Here is a 15,547-nt window from a genome sequence, read left to right as displayed (position 1 = left end):
ATGCCAATAATGAGAAGAACACGGTTGAAATTAGGAAAACACCCCCTTTTATAATAGTTCCACAAAAAATAAAATAGTAGGAATGAACTTAACAAACGAGGTGAAGGAGCTCTATGACAAAATCTTTAAAACCTGAGAAAGGAAATTAAAGCAGAACTAAGCAAGGGGAAAAACCTCCCATGCTCCTGGATTGGGAGGATTACATCGTGAAAATGACAATACTGTCAAAGGCTAAGTACAAATTCAATGAGATACCTATTAAAATTGCAACCTCATTCTCCAATGAAATAGAAGAGGCAATCTAAAAATTCATATGGAACAATAAAAGTCTCTGAATAGCAAAAAAAAAAAAAAAAAAAAATCCTGAGTAGAAAGAACAGTGCTGGAGGAAGATAAATACCAAAATTCAAACTCTACTACCATAGAAAACTCTACTCTACTCAAACTCTAACTCAAATTCTACTCTACCATAGAAATCCAAAGAGCTTGTACTGGCACAAGACCCGACCTGAGGACCGATGGAATAGGACTAAAGACCCAGAAATGAACGCACAGACCTATAGCCACCTAATTTTCAGTAAGGGAGCTAAAGAACTATATTGGAAAAAATATAGCCTTTTCAGTAAATGGTGTTTGCAAATGGGGCCACTTGCAGGTGGTCGGTGGCAGTTTCATAATTGACAAAAAAAAGCAAGTTACCAAAGCAGAACCAGCAGTTTTTGTTTTTGTTTTAAACGAACTAGGACAAAGTTTAGGGGTGTCCCAGGAGCAGACTCTCGTTGCCCCATATTTTTTCTGTAAAATAAAACCAATTACAAATACGGCAAGCAAAAGCAAAAGCAAAATGAGACACAGACAGACACAATTATACACAGAATGAGGAGGGATCCCAAAACCAAAAGTTACTTTTTAAGCAAGCCCCCGTCCAACTAGGACTGCTAGGACTGGTGGAATTGAGGGGTCCAGGCATCCCTGGAACTCCTCAGCCGTAGGGGACTCTGCTGTGTCCAGCCTCACCCTACTTTTGGCCTCATTCTGGCGCCTTCTCCCTTCTCTACCTAGGTCCACCGTGCTTACCTCAAGGCTTTTCTCGGAACTTCTCTCCAACAGCTAAGTGCCCACATACTGTCCTCCTGGCCAGGGACTTCAATCCCCCTCAGCTCTATCCTGGACAAGCCCCCATTAAATGTAGTAAGAAGACCCCCTACTCAGGGCAGGCAAGCCCACCTAATCTTCCAGAGTGACAGACTCCACTGCAACAAAGTTGTTAATAAGGAAGCAACTTTATTGAGATTCCTACACTGATCAGCCAGGGCCTCAGCACAGGCTCGGGAGCTGATACTGTGACCCCGAGCGGCCCCCATTCTTTGGTTTTTAAAGACAAAATCCATGAGGTCGAGCCTGGTCATGCGCAGGTGACCAATGGGATCGTAACACACACAAAGGATTGTATGGTCATACCAGACCACACACAGATGGCCAATAGGTGGAGTAAGCATGTGCAAAAGGCAGGGTTTACCATAAAGCACGTGGTGTCACCAGTTGGAGCCAGATTACAACCTACCTGTTTTATGTGTCAGTCTTTCACTGAACAATCAAGGTGGGTTAGGTTGTTAAGGGGAGGGGAGCATAGAGGCATTCTTTCCATTCCAAGAACTGTGCTGGTTGGAGCCAAGGTCGAGTTAACCTTGTTTAGAGGGGTTTTTTTTCCTAAAATCCCCAAAACAAAGGCAAAGCCTGGAAAGAAGCTGTCCCAGCTCGAGTCTCCTCTCAGGGCCTACTTCTGCATATATGTGAGAATATAAATAGAAAACTTGAAGGGATAGGTCGGGTTGGGATAAGGGAAGGAAGAAAAGTGGAAAGTTTGACAATGATCCAGATGTATTGTACATTGAAGTGTACATACACTCTATTCAACATACATACATACACTCTATTCAACACTGACATGATGAAGCAAAACCCTTTGGACTACTAGCTAAAGATTTAAAAAGTTTTGTTTTAATATTAAGAGACCAGAAGCATAAACCTTTAAAGATAAATAAGAGGATAGCATTGACATATTGTTGAGGCTGTGCTCTTTACCATACAAAATTTAATAAGTGTCAAGTCTGCTGCAAATATAAATTTTATTTGCCAATTCTTTTTGCAAATTGCTTAAAATATAAAGAAAGAAATTCCAATATCTCTTCACTTCCAAAAAAATCTTATAGACCTTTAGGTTTCTCAGTTGTTTCTAAATATCTTAATGTAATGCACTATTGAAACTAATTTCATTCCACATTTAAATTTAAATTTAAAATCATTAAAGTCTTTTAAAAAGTGCTCACTCCAGCACAGGTATGGATAAATAACTGATGTGGTCAGAAGCAGAATTATTCAGAAGACTGTAAATGGATGCTTACCTAGTTTCCACTCTGCTGGATCATAGAATACAAACTGTCCTAATTGAAAAAATTTAGCCTTCCCAGGTTTTCTGCATATATATACTCCATCAATATTTTGTTATTAGAGGATTATTAGAGATTAGCTATATGTTGATTGATAATGACTGAGCATGACAGAAAGGTGAGGGAAATCCATCTACACTTCAGTGAGGTTCTGACTTGGTGTTTCACAAAGTGTTATGAAAGCTCTCCATGAGAAATCTAGCAGCTGCATTTCTAAAAAGTTCTTGTGTGCTTACACTTTCTGATACTGTCAATTCAAGTACTTCTCCTTGGAGTTCCATACTATTCAGTGATGCTGTATTAGCTCCTTGTTTTGCAGACCGGTCTTGGTGATGAAATTTGTGCTTTTCAAAATTGCTCTCCCAATTCCATCCATAAAATGTGGGCAAAAATTATCTGAAAAAAATTGTATCTATTAATAGTGCATATACTTTTATTTTTCATTACAAACATAGAATGTAGTAAAAATTTTCATAGCAATTACTCTGTACTAGGTTGTGGGCAGATTCTAATGTAAGTAATATGCTGTGTTCACATAGAGAATTTGACTATCCAAAGTGTAATATGCCTCTGGTCCTAAAACCAATACCTTACTGATGTGACAAATACAACTTCCTATAAGTACAGAAATTTTCCTTGTATCTTTTTAATATATATTTTTATTGTAAAGATACTGTACTGAGGGGTTACAGTTACATAAGTAAGGTAATGAGTACATTTCTCGTTTTTTCTCTATTGTCGTTCATAGGGCTTGGACTCTGGGCCTGAGTGCTGTCCCTCAGTTCTTCAGCTCAAGGCTAGCACTCTACCACTTGAGCTACAGTGCCACTTCCTGTTTTTTGGTGGTTTATTGGAGATAAGAATTTCTTGGGGGCTGGGAAGGTGGCTCAGTGGTAGAGCGCTTGCCTTGCATGCTTGAGGCCCTGGGTTCAATTCCTCAGCACCACATAAGCAAAAAGAAAAAAGCCTGAAGTGGCGCTGTGGCTCAAGTGGTACAGTGCTAGCCTTGAGCTGAAGAGCTGAGGGACAGCGCCCAAGCCCAGAGTTCAGGCCCCACAACTGGACCCCTCCCTCCAAAAAAAAAGAATTTCTCACACTTTCCTGCCCAGTCTGGCTTTAAATCAGATCCTCAGATCTCAGCCTCCTGAGTAGCTAGGATTAGAGGCCTGAGCCACCAGCGCCCAGCATGAGTACATTTCTTATTGAGCACCCTCTCCTTTGTTTTTCCCCTACCATCCCTTCTTTTCACACTTCCCCAACTCATCCCTCCACCCCCTCTTTGATAGAGTGTCTTGTGCAGTTCATTATTACAATGGGTCAACCTGTATCCTTTCTTCATATCTTAAATGAAGAAATGCTGGCTTGATTTTTGCTGATTCTACTTATGTAAACACATGTAAAATCACTCACCAAGTCCAAGAGCACATCATTTTTTGTCAGTTGGTATAGTTGTGTTCTACACATTTATTGACAAGTTACAAATTATTCTCAAACTTTAATACATTAAAAATACTTTCTTCTTTTCTTATTTTCTTGGCCAGGAAATCAGCCAGACCTCAGCCAGCATTTCTCTCATAGGACTTTTCAAATGGGTTGGTTAAATGTTGATCTGAGGTCCAGTCTTCTGAGGACTCTTTCATCTGCTTGGGAATTGATGCTGGCTGTTGGAAAAGAGCTCAAGGAAGGATGCCATTTAGAGCCTTATAATTTTATTATTTTTATTGTGAGAATACCGTACAGAGGAGTTACAGTTACATGGGCAACATAACGAGTACATTTCTTATCAAGCATAGTTGTCTCCTCTTTCTTTCCCCTTTCCATCCCTTCCCATCTTCCCACCCACACCTGGTCATCTCCCCACCCACCAAAGTTGTAAAGCTCATTTTTCGACAAAACAACATTGAGATTCCACCTCACCCCAGTTAGAATGGTTATAATAAAGAACTCTAATAACAAAAGATGCTGGAGGGAATGTTGACAGAAGAGTACTTTTGTACATTGTTGGTGGGAGTGTAAACTTGTTTAACCACTTTGGAAAGCAGTATGGAGGTTCTTCAAAAGACTCCACATAGAGCTGCCTTATGACCCAGAAATCCCACTTTTGAGCATTTACCCAAATGATCACAAACAAGACCATACTAAAACTACCAGCACAACTATGTTTATTGCAGCATTATTTACCATAGCTAAGATATGGAACCAACCCAGATGCCCCTCAGCAGATGAATGTATCAAGAAATTGTGGTATATATACACAATGGAATTCTATGCCTCCATCAGAAAGAATGACATTGCCACATTTGTTAGGAAGTGGTAAAACTTAGAAAAAATTATATTAAGTGAAGTAAGCCAGGCCCAAAGAAACATAGGTTCCATGGTTTCCCTTATTTGCAATAACTAGTATATGTCTGAGTCAAGCAGAAAAGGTCAGATAAGTTTATGTTAGGGGAATGAACCCCAAGATAAGTATTCAAATGATTTTTTTGGTTTTTTGACTTTCATGAAATTGTTTCTAACATATTTATAAGATGATTTCTATGTTGCTTTGTATGTTCCTCCCCCACGGTATAACCCCTGCTTTCACTGTATTGATGTAGGTATAATTTTTGGAGGGGAAGGGAAAAAACAAATCGTTTAACTAGGGATATAGGTGGACCCATTGCAACAATGAGATATATAACTTTATTTTTTTACCAGGGCATTTTCCTGCTACTTTGGTTGTTGAGAATGTCTATAAGAGCAAGCATTCTGTAGGGAGCTGGGAAACACGATATGTTCTTTACTTACTGAGATTTCTGAGTGACTTGTACTGCATTTTGCAAGTCAAATCTGTCAAAACCTACCAGTTTTAAGAGATAAGAGGAGTGGTAAAAGAACTAATAGAGACAAATACATTTTCAACATATTTTGTTTCAAATATTCCATCTAAGGCATATTCAACAACTAGTGAAACTTGTGTTGGCTGTAAATATGTGTCTTTCTCCATGTGTGCATGTATACATGTGTATATGTATGTGTGAATTTATGTGTATAGTAACATATGTGTGTACATATATAAGGGCATATGCATACATATATGCATATATAAATAAATATACATATGCAAATATATGTACATATATATAAATCAGTGTTCAGTGATTTAATCAATAGTTCCCAGCACATTGTCATTCTCACAAAGTGTACATGATAAACTGCTCTGAGGAGCTGTGCTCTATGATGGGTATCCTTTGTTCTCACTTGCCCCATTACCTTGTTTTTCATCCCTGTGAACAACTTCGGTCTACTTACCATAGGATAGCTTTGTTTTCATTACATGTAGTTACTTACTGATAATCAAAGAAAAAGGTTGATTGTAAAAGAAAAAGAACTTTTAAGTCACAAGATAAAATATCTTATCTATCCCAATGATTCCTTTGAGATAAAATTTATAATAGAAGTAAAAGTGAAAAGGAATTCCTAGATCTGTTGTTTTGCCATTTAGAATGGCAAAGAATAATATCACGTCACTCTTAGAATTCTTAAAGAATGCAAGGGAAACTGTTGGTCCCTATCATGTTCCCACAAAACCAGTGGATCCTGAAGGACAAAAGACCAGCAGAAATTCTAAGTAGCAGACATGGAGCATGAAAGAGAAAGACTATGAATGAAAAACGGTGAAAGAGAGAAGTAACATAATACTGAAAGTACATAACAGATAAACAAGAGCTGTATGAGAATATTCATACTGCTATCTTTAGACTCTACATGTACATTTGAAGGTATTTGATGTATGATAATCCATCGGCATAAAATATAAAATGATTTTGATAAAAAATAAAAATGATGAGTCCCTGCCTGGTTTTGGGATGAGGGTTATGATGGCTTCATAGAATGTGTTCGGTAGTGAACTTTCTCTTTCAATTTCATTGAAGAGTTGTAGGAGTATTGGTGTGAGCTCTGCTTTGAAGGCCTTGTAGAATTCCACTGTAAAACCATCTGGTCCTAGACTTTTCTTAGATGGGAGGTCTCTTATTGCTGTTTCTATTTCAGTGCTTGATATGGGCCTGGAACAACTTGGAAAAAATTATATTAAGTGAAGTAAGCCAAGCCCAAAGAAACATAGGTGCCAGGGTTTCCCTCATTTGCAATAGTTAGTATAAGTATGAGTCAAGCATAAAAGGTCAGATAAGGTGATGTTAGGAAAATGAACCCTAAGATATGTATTTAAATGTTTTTTTTCTTTCATGCATTTGTTTCTAACTCATTTATATGATTATTTCTTTGTTGCTTTGTATGTCCCTCCCCCACAGTATAACACCTGCTTTCACTGTATTTGATGTCGGTATAATTTGTGGAGGGGAAGGGGAAAAACAAGTCGTTTAAATAAGGATGCAGATGGACCCATTGCAACAATGAGAAGTACAAGTTGTCATGTCGAAAATGAACTTTACAACTTTGGTGGGGGGTTGGGGGGAGTACTGGGTGAGGGGGGGAGGCTTGGAAGGAATGGGAAGGGGAAACAAAGGAGGAGGCTACAATGCTTGATAAGAAATGTACTCATTATCTTGCCCATGTAATTGTAACCCCTCTGTACAGTTTTTTCACAATAAAAAAATAAAAAATAAATAAAAATAAAAATGACTCAGAAGAAATTATAAGTGCAAATACAATTTTCCCAGAAGAAATTTCTCAGCGATATTTCATGACTTTGAAAAGGATAAAGTGGCTGAAGTTAGTATAAATTTAGAAGTATGACAATTCACAAAAATATAAAAAGATATTCATATATTTCATTATATAACCCAAAGCAGAAAGCAAATGTTGTTTAGATGATTTTTTAAAACACAGTCTTTCAGGAGCTGGGAAGGTGGCTCAATGGTAGAGTGCTTGCCTTGCAATGCATGAGGCCCTGGGTTTGATTTCTCAGCACCACAGAAGTAGAAAAAGACGAAGGCTCAAGTGGTAGCGCTAGCCTTGAGCTGAGGGACAGCACCCAGGCCCCAGAGTTCAAGCCCCATGACCAACAAAATAAAAATCAACAAAACAATGCTGGGTGCCAGCAGCTCACGACTATAATCCTAGCTATGCAGGAGGCTGAGTTCTGAGGATCACAGTTCAAAGCCAGCCTGGGCAGGAAAGTCCGTGAGACTTATCTCTAATAAACCACTAGAAAACCAGAGTGGCGCCATGGCTCAAGGGGTAGAGAGCCAGCCTTGAGCTGAAGAGTGCAGGGACAGCGCTCTGGCCCAGAGTTCAAGCCTCACGACTGACAAAAACAAAAAACACGGGAGGTGAAGGGTAAACAAAGGAGGAGGTTGCAATGCTTGGTAAGAAATGTATGCATTATCCTGCCCATGTAATTGTAACCCCTCTGTACAGTATGTTCTCAAATAAAATAAAATAAAATATTAAAAAAAAACACAAAAACAGTCTCTCACTTTTGTGGTCTCAACTCTGTAATACCACCACTTCAGATGAGGGCTAAGATTTTGAGTGTGGACATTTTTCATCCCTCCTGATTCAGACTGTACTTGATAATTTTTTTAATAAATATTTTGTTCTTAATTTTCTTCTTTGTAAACTCACATGCACCTATAAAAAATCTTTGGCCATCCCAGTAAGCTTCTCAAAGTACCTCCTGATGACGACTTATAAAAAGTTGTATTATATTACAAAAAGGGAAACAATGCAACAAATAAAGAAAACCGAAAATTAAATATTAATGATTAATAAAATTAAAAAAACAATTACCAGTGTTTTCAGTATTTGAAGTGTTCTACATATTAGATTTTACTATTTTCTCATATTCCTGTGCATTTAAAACTGGCTAAGATTATGATGTTCAAACAGAGGATTTTGTTTGGGTTTTTATTTTGGGTCCAGTCGTGGGCCTGAACTCTGAGTCTGGGCACTGCCCCTCAGCTCTTCAGCTCAAGGCTAGTTCTCTACCACTTGAGCCACAGCACCACTTCTGGATTGTTTTTTTGCTTATGGGTGCTGAGTAATCGAACCCAGGACCTCAAGCACGCAAGGCAAGCGCTTTACCACTGAGCCAACTTCCCAGCCCTTTAAAAAGAGTTTTATAGGCTATGAGTAGTCTTTAAAGTTACCCACGAAGATTACTTTTTATGGTTCATCTCATCATTTGTATATGGCTTATATCATCATTTGTTCCTCACTAACATGTAAAGTAAGGAAGCCCTAAAAATTTAACAGAAACTATGTACTTAACAAAGTCTTAACTCTTCACTCTGCTTCTTTACGCAAAGACTTTGCAACTTCTTATTGGTAATGTTTCTATAAACTCTGAAATGTACATAATTAGTACCATATGTCTGCTACCATAAACCTTAAATACTTTATAGAAAAGTTTATGACCTGCCAAACAGTCCTAATTTTGGCATATATAAGCAAATACCCAAAATTAAATACATTTAACACTTTTAACAAACCTTAACACTTGCTGCAGTGTTCATTATGACAGGTGCCTTGTATAGAATAATTGAATTCCTCCTCCTACACATCTCTTGAACAACAAATATCTGGAATTATTTTGTTTTTGACATGCCAATCTTGACTTTCTTCTTAAATGTGTGCTTATGTAAGAAATACATGGTACTAACAGTTTGTTGTATTGCTAAAAAAAAGAAATACATGGTTCTAAAATTTCACAAGAAATCTTTTGAGCTTACTTTTTTTGAATTGTCTAGTTTAAGAAAATCAATTACACTTTACATATAAAAAATGTTCTGTGCTCAATTAGGCAGCAAATATGCTAAAATTGGAACAATACAGAGATTAGCATGGCCCCTGAGCAAGGCTGACACGCAAATTAGTGAAATGTTCCATTTTTGCAACAACAGATGCTGGAGAGTATGTGGCTACAGGGACTCTACTGCATTCTTGGTGGGAGTGTAAACTTGTTCAACCACTTTGGAAAGCAATATGGAGGCTCATCAAAAGACTCCATATAAAGCTCTCCTATGACCCAGCAATCCCACTTTGGGGCATTTACCCAAATGATCACAAACAAGACCATACTAAAACTACCAGCACAAGTATGTTTACTGCAGCATTATTTACAATAGCTGATATAGAGCCAACCCTGATGCCCCTCAGTAGATGAATGGATCAAGAAAATATGGGTGTATATACACAATGGAATTCTATGCCTCCATCAGAAAGAATGGTATCGCCCAATTTGTTAGGAATTGGAAAGTCTTGGGAAAAAAATTTATTAAGTGAAGTAAAACAAGTCCAAAGAAACATAGGTCCCATGGTTTCCCTTATTTTCAATAACTAATATATGTCTGTGATAAGCAGAATACATCAAAAGCTATGTGCATATGAGCAGATAAGATGATATTAAGGGAAATGAACCCTAAGATAGGGACACAAGTATTTGTTTACTTTCTTGTTATTGTTTCTAATGTACTTATGATGTGTGATGTGATTTTTTTTGTTTCTGTATATGTTCCTCCCCCACGCTATAACCCCTGTTTTCATTGTATTTGAAGTTGGTAAACCAACATCCTGTGCATACGTTTCTCTAATTTGGCGAGGGGAAGGGAAATACAAAATGGTTAAATAGGGATACAGGTTAACCCATTGTAACAATGAGATGCACAAGACACTCTGTTGAAAAATGAACTTTACAATTTAGGCAGGGGAAGGGGGAGGGGAGTGTATTTGTGGAGGTGGGAGGGAAGGGATGGTGGGAGGAGGGAACAATGCTTGTTAGGAAATGTACTCATTATTTACTCCCAGAAATGTGACACCTCTGTACAGTTTCGGGTTTTTTTGGGTCCGGTTGTGGGGCCTGAACTCTGGCCTGGGCGCTGTCCCTCAGCTCTTCAGCTCAAGGATAGTGCTCTACCACTTGAGCCACAGCACCACTTCCAGCTTTTTCTGCTTATGTGGTGCTGAGGAATCAAACCCAGGGCCACATGCATGCAAGGCAAGCACTCTACCACTGAGCCACTTTCCCAGACCCCCATATTTATTCTTTTGTATGTGAACCACATTTTGAAATGGTCCCTTCATGCTGTGGTTTTGCTTTTCCTTCAATCCCATTCTACTGTCTCTATTGGATCACTCCCCAGTTACCACCTGCAGAGCAAAGCCTCTCCACTGAACCCCAGGCTCTGCAAACTCTGGCCTTCTTTAAGTTCTTTCTCTTTTCTCTGCCAGAATTTCTTCCTGATACTCCTTCCTACTGTCCTGGATACCTTCCTTGTAGATTTCCTCAAGATGCCCATGAGTGATGTGAGGTAGTCCCCAATCATGACTTGCTGTTCGTTACTGGTTACGAATCTTTAGCCACAATGTCTATCTTGAGAGTGCAACTAGGTCTTACCACTTGAAGGCCACTAAAACCACAAGTACCACATGTTCAGAATCTACCCATTATCATCCCCTTTTTAGTCACCTGTTCCTTCCCATTTCATCACAGGCCCACTGTAGGTGTACCGCCCTCCATTTGAAATGTCTCTACCTTCTTCTTTGCTTGTTTAAGCTGATTCAAAGTCCTGCCCTGAGCTCAGCACTTCTTTTCTAAAATGCCTTTCCCTAGTTGACTTCCCTCTCCCTAAACCTGTGTTCATCCCTTGACAGCCTGATGTATGGTCAAAACTATCTAATAACACATTCTAGAAATGTGCCAGTATTAAGGTTTGTACTTAGAGCTTTGAGTCTTTTTCAGCTATTTTGGTCATGGCTGTCATTCTACCATTCAAAACAAGTCTCCACTCTTGCTTTTTGCTGGTTGAGATAAGGCTCTCTTAGATTTGTCTACCTAGGCTAGCTTTAAATCTTATTCCTCAGATATCAACCTGCTGAGTAGCTAGGATTTTGAACATTATCAACATGAGCCAGCAGAGCCTAGGTAGTCCTTCTTTTTCCAAACACCATACCTTTAGCTCTAAAGTTGGAAAAAGGACAAGAATTGCTACAGAAGTACTTATTTACCTTGATTTGGGAATATGACTTACCTTAGGCCACTTATAAGTACCAAGTTTTATGTCAGTGTGTCTTCCTAACTCTAGAATCTGTAAATTCCAGATAATCATACCTGTGAAGGCATAATCTCTATTATATTCTTTCTCTTGTTTTTGATCCACTATTGCTTGGAAGAAAATACATGTAAGTCTTAGCGCTTTTCGGTTTCACACCTCTCATCAAATTCTACTTCAAAATAGGTTGCCCCTGGGCTAACAAAGACAGATACTTCATGGCAGTTATTTTCATAGTTATGGGCAGATTTCTTGGTCCATGTATGTAGTACCACAGGCTGTTCCTGCTGCCAGGTCTCAACATCCAGCTAGGCAGACAAATGAGTAGGAGAAAATTCCAGATACTATTACAGAACCAACTGTCACAATAGACTATCAGTGCTGTAGATCACAGGCTTTGACAGCCCTGATGAAATTTTACACAGGCTAAGCTGGTCAATAGACATCTATCACTCAGCAGAAGTGCATTAGGGTTATACTTTAGGGACTCATGCTTTTATCTTTTAGCAGTGACAGAACTATTTTTAAAAATAAGTACTGGTATGAATTCCACTGGAGAAAAACACTGAATTAAAAGTTTAAAGAGCTCACATTTTTACTTAGGACCTTGGCATGTCTAAGACCACTCTTTTTTCCTCTTAAAAATAAAGGAAGTTTTCTTTTTAGCTCATGATTCTAATCCTAGTTACCCAGGAGGCTGAGATCTGAAGATTGCAGTTTGAAGTCAGCTTTGTCAGGAAAGTCTTATCTGCAATTAAAAGCCAGAAATAGCTCAAGTGGTAGAATGCTAGTCTTGAGAAAAAGGAGCTAAGGAATAGGCCCAGAATTTAAGAACCAATACTGGCAAAGAAACCGATTAGGATTAGATGCTGTGGCTCAAATGGTAGAGCACTGGCTTTGAGCTGAAGAGCTCAGGCACCATGCCCAGGCTCAGTTTAAGCCCCACAACCAACAAAAACATCAGGGTTGGAGGCATGGTTTAGTTGGTTGGTAGTGCACTACCTAATGAGCCAAAGCAACAGGTACTAAGTTTGAGTTCTAGTTTTACACCAAAAAACAAAATGAGAAAATAAAAAAGATCTGCTAAATGTATATGCCCTTTCTACTACCATCAGGCAGTTATGAAACTCAAAAAGATTATGAACAAATGTTATATAATAAAAATTAAGTATGGGAGATAATTCTTTTAAATACCAAACCTTCTTATTTGTCTTTCCATGTATATTTTCTCTTTTAGACTTCATTTTTTTGTGTGTGTGCCTGTCATGGGGATTGAACTCAGGGTCTTGGTGCTGTCCCTGGGCTTTTTCATTCAAGACTAGCACTCCACCAATTGAGCCACATCTCGAGCCTACCCCTCCTCATCTGCCCCCCTCCCCCCAACTGGTTATTTGGAGCTAAGAGTCTCACAGGCTTTCCTGCCTACACTGGCTTCAAATTGAGATCCTCTGATCTCAACCCTGAGTAGTTAGTATTACAGGTATGAGCTACAAGAACCTGGCTAGACAAATCTTTCAGACTTTATTTACATAGATTTTATGTAACTTAATATATTCTAAAATGATTAGATAAGTTATACAGCTTTTCTGCCTCCTTTCTAATGCTAATGACAAATCAAGGTGGTATTTACTATCCTTATTGGCAAAAATACCAATAAAGCTTCTAGAGGCAATTTATTTGCATATATCTGTAGTCCAGTATGTTTTATTTGGTAGAGTCATATCTCTCTGAAGAGAGGAAGCAATACAGGTTCAGGGCCAACTCAAGTTACCTTGCTCAGTCCTCCTTCAGGGTCATTGCAGAGCTTCTTCAACAGCTTCTTCAACTTTCTCAAGAGAGTACAGTGTGAAAAGTCCAAAGAACAGAAGTCTAGGAGAAAGATGACCTAAAGGAAGATGAAGTACTCAGTATTCACTGCACATGCTGGTATTTCCACCACTCCCTTCCCTGCTTATTGCAAATAGCCACTTCTCCTTACCAGTTGATGAGCTGCCATGGAAAACACTGAATTACACAGTTTTTCTACTACGGTTTTCCACTATTCTGTGACAAAAGGGATTCCAAAATCACTCTCATGCTTGCCAGAAACTGTCTTACATCTATCAAAACATAAAGTAGTTAATATTTTATATGGTAAGAACATCATTTACTACATTATTACCAAGGGCAAAGCTAGGGAGGGCTATAGAAGCTGACTACCAACGCAGGGAGAAGGGAACAGCAGATCACAAAACCATTAAGCATCATCCTAATGAACAATGTCAGTCTAATTTCTTCTGAAAGGGAAAAGCAGTGAAAATTTCAGTAGTTGATATGAGTGATAGTTAAGTTTAAGGTGAGTTTTTGTCTTTGTTGCTTTTCAATGAAGTGGAGATATCACTCTAAGTTATGTCTTTGATCCCAGCACTCAGAAGGCTGAGGAAGAACTGAGAATTCAAGGGCAGCCTGGGTAGACAGCAAGTTCAAGGCCAGCATGGGCTACACAGTGAAAACTTATCTAAAAAGAAGTGGTGATGCCTGTAGTCCTAGCTACTTGGGAGGACTACAGTTTAAGGTCAGCCTAGACAAGAAGTTTAAGAGAACTTATCTTGGGAGACCTCATTTCAACCAATAAAAATCTGAACATATGATTATATAGTTGTAGTTCCAGATATTTGGGGAATACAAATAGGAAAATTGCAGTCCAAGCTGGCCCAGACAGAAATGTAATACTCTATTTGAAAAATAAGTTAAGTAAAAATAGGAGGTGTGGCTGAGTTATACCTGCTTAGCAAGCAAAGCCCTGAATTCAAATACCAGTACTGTGAAAGAGTGAAAGAGAAAGGGAGAGGGAAAGGGAAAAGGAAAAGGGGAAAAGAAAAGGGAAAGGGGAAGGAAAAGGGAAAAATATGAAAAATTGACCAAATGAGTCAGCTCTTAGCCTTCCCTTTCCTTTAGTTTACAATGGGTCCATGAATTAATGTTCTGATCTCCCAAGGCCTAAGTGGCTTGATCCAGAACTCCAAGCATTTTGTCATAATTGCTGAGACCAAATTTGGCAGAAGTAAATAGTCAATTTCTCACCGTCTGTTGGATTTCATACAATTTTCTGTCGATTTACAGGAAACAAGTATCAATATTTTCAGTGATTTATAAAAGTTATAGTTTTTAAAAGCTCCAGACTTTCTTTTGAGGGTGATGATTAACAGAGATGGCAGACTCCCCTGACATGCAATAATATCACTTACGAGTGCTGTATGATTGCAAAGAGAATGACTAGGCAGCAGAATGACCAAATTCTAAATAAAAACACTAATGCTAATGGCTCATAACTGTAATCCTAGCTACTCAGCAGGCTGAGATCTGAGGATCAAAGTTTGAAGCCAGCCCAGGAAGGAAAGTCCATGAAGACTCTATCTGTAGCTAAGAAGCAAAAGGCCAGAAGTAGAACTATGGCTCAAGTGGCAGAGTGCTCATCTTTTTTTTTTTTTTTAATTTAAAATTTTATTTTATTTTATTTGAGAACATACTGTACAGAGGGGTTACAATTACATGGGCAGGATAATGCATACATTTCTTACCAAGCATTGCAGCCTCCTCCATTGTTTACCCTTCACCTCCCTTCCCAGCCACCCCCCTTCCCCCCACCCAATCATACCCCCCTCCCCCCACCCACACCGACATTGTAAAGCTGGTTTTGACATGACATTTTGTACTTCTCATTGTTGCAACAGGTCCACCCGAATCCTTAAACGACTTGTTTGTCCCCATCTCCTCCACATGTTATACTGACATCAAATATAGTGAAAGCGGGGGTTACACTGTGGGGGAGGGACATACAAAGCAACAAAGAAATAATCTTATAAATGCATTAGAAACACATGAATGAAAGAAACGAAGACATTAAAATACATATTTAAGGGTTCATTTTCCTAACATCACATTATCTGACCTTTTCCGCTTGACTCATACCTATACTAGATATTGCAAATAAGGGAAACCATGGGACCTATGTTTCTTTGGGCCTGGCTTACTTCACTTAATATAATTTTTTCCAAACCTTTCCATTTCCTAACAAATGGGGAAATGTCATTCTTTCTGATGGAGGCATAGAATTCCATCAGA

General features: G+C 38.7%; 1 long non-coding RNA gene and 1 other non-coding gene across 2 annotated transcripts; one reads left to right on the top strand and one right to left on the bottom strand.

Moving 5' to 3' along the window:
• Positions 1-2,697: 2,697 nt before the first annotated feature.
• On the bottom strand, positions 2,698-15,043 carry LOC138827128 (uncharacterized). The gene is made up of 3 exons (XR_011371984.1): positions 13,422-15,043; positions 13,215-13,328; positions 2,698-2,846 (listed from the first exon to the last, which is right to left on the bottom strand). It is a non-coding gene; the product is annotated as an uncharacterized lncRNA (long non-coding RNA).
• On the top strand, positions 9,184-9,287 carry LOC138827129 (U6 spliceosomal RNA). The gene has a single exon (XR_011371985.1). It is a non-coding gene; the product is annotated as a U6 spliceosomal RNA (small nuclear RNA).
• Positions 15,044-15,547: the final 504 nt, after the last annotated feature.

This window comes from Dipodomys merriami, unplaced genomic scaffold (assembly GCF_024711535.1).
Source record: "Dipodomys merriami isolate MVZ:Mamm:240054 unplaced genomic scaffold, mDipMer1.0.p SCAF_1506, whole genome shotgun sequence".
Taxonomy (NCBI): Eukaryota; Metazoa; Chordata; class Mammalia; order Rodentia; family Heteromyidae; genus Dipodomys; species Dipodomys merriami.
Note: the sequence above shows the minus strand (reverse complement) of the source record. Positions and strands in the feature narration are given on the sequence as shown.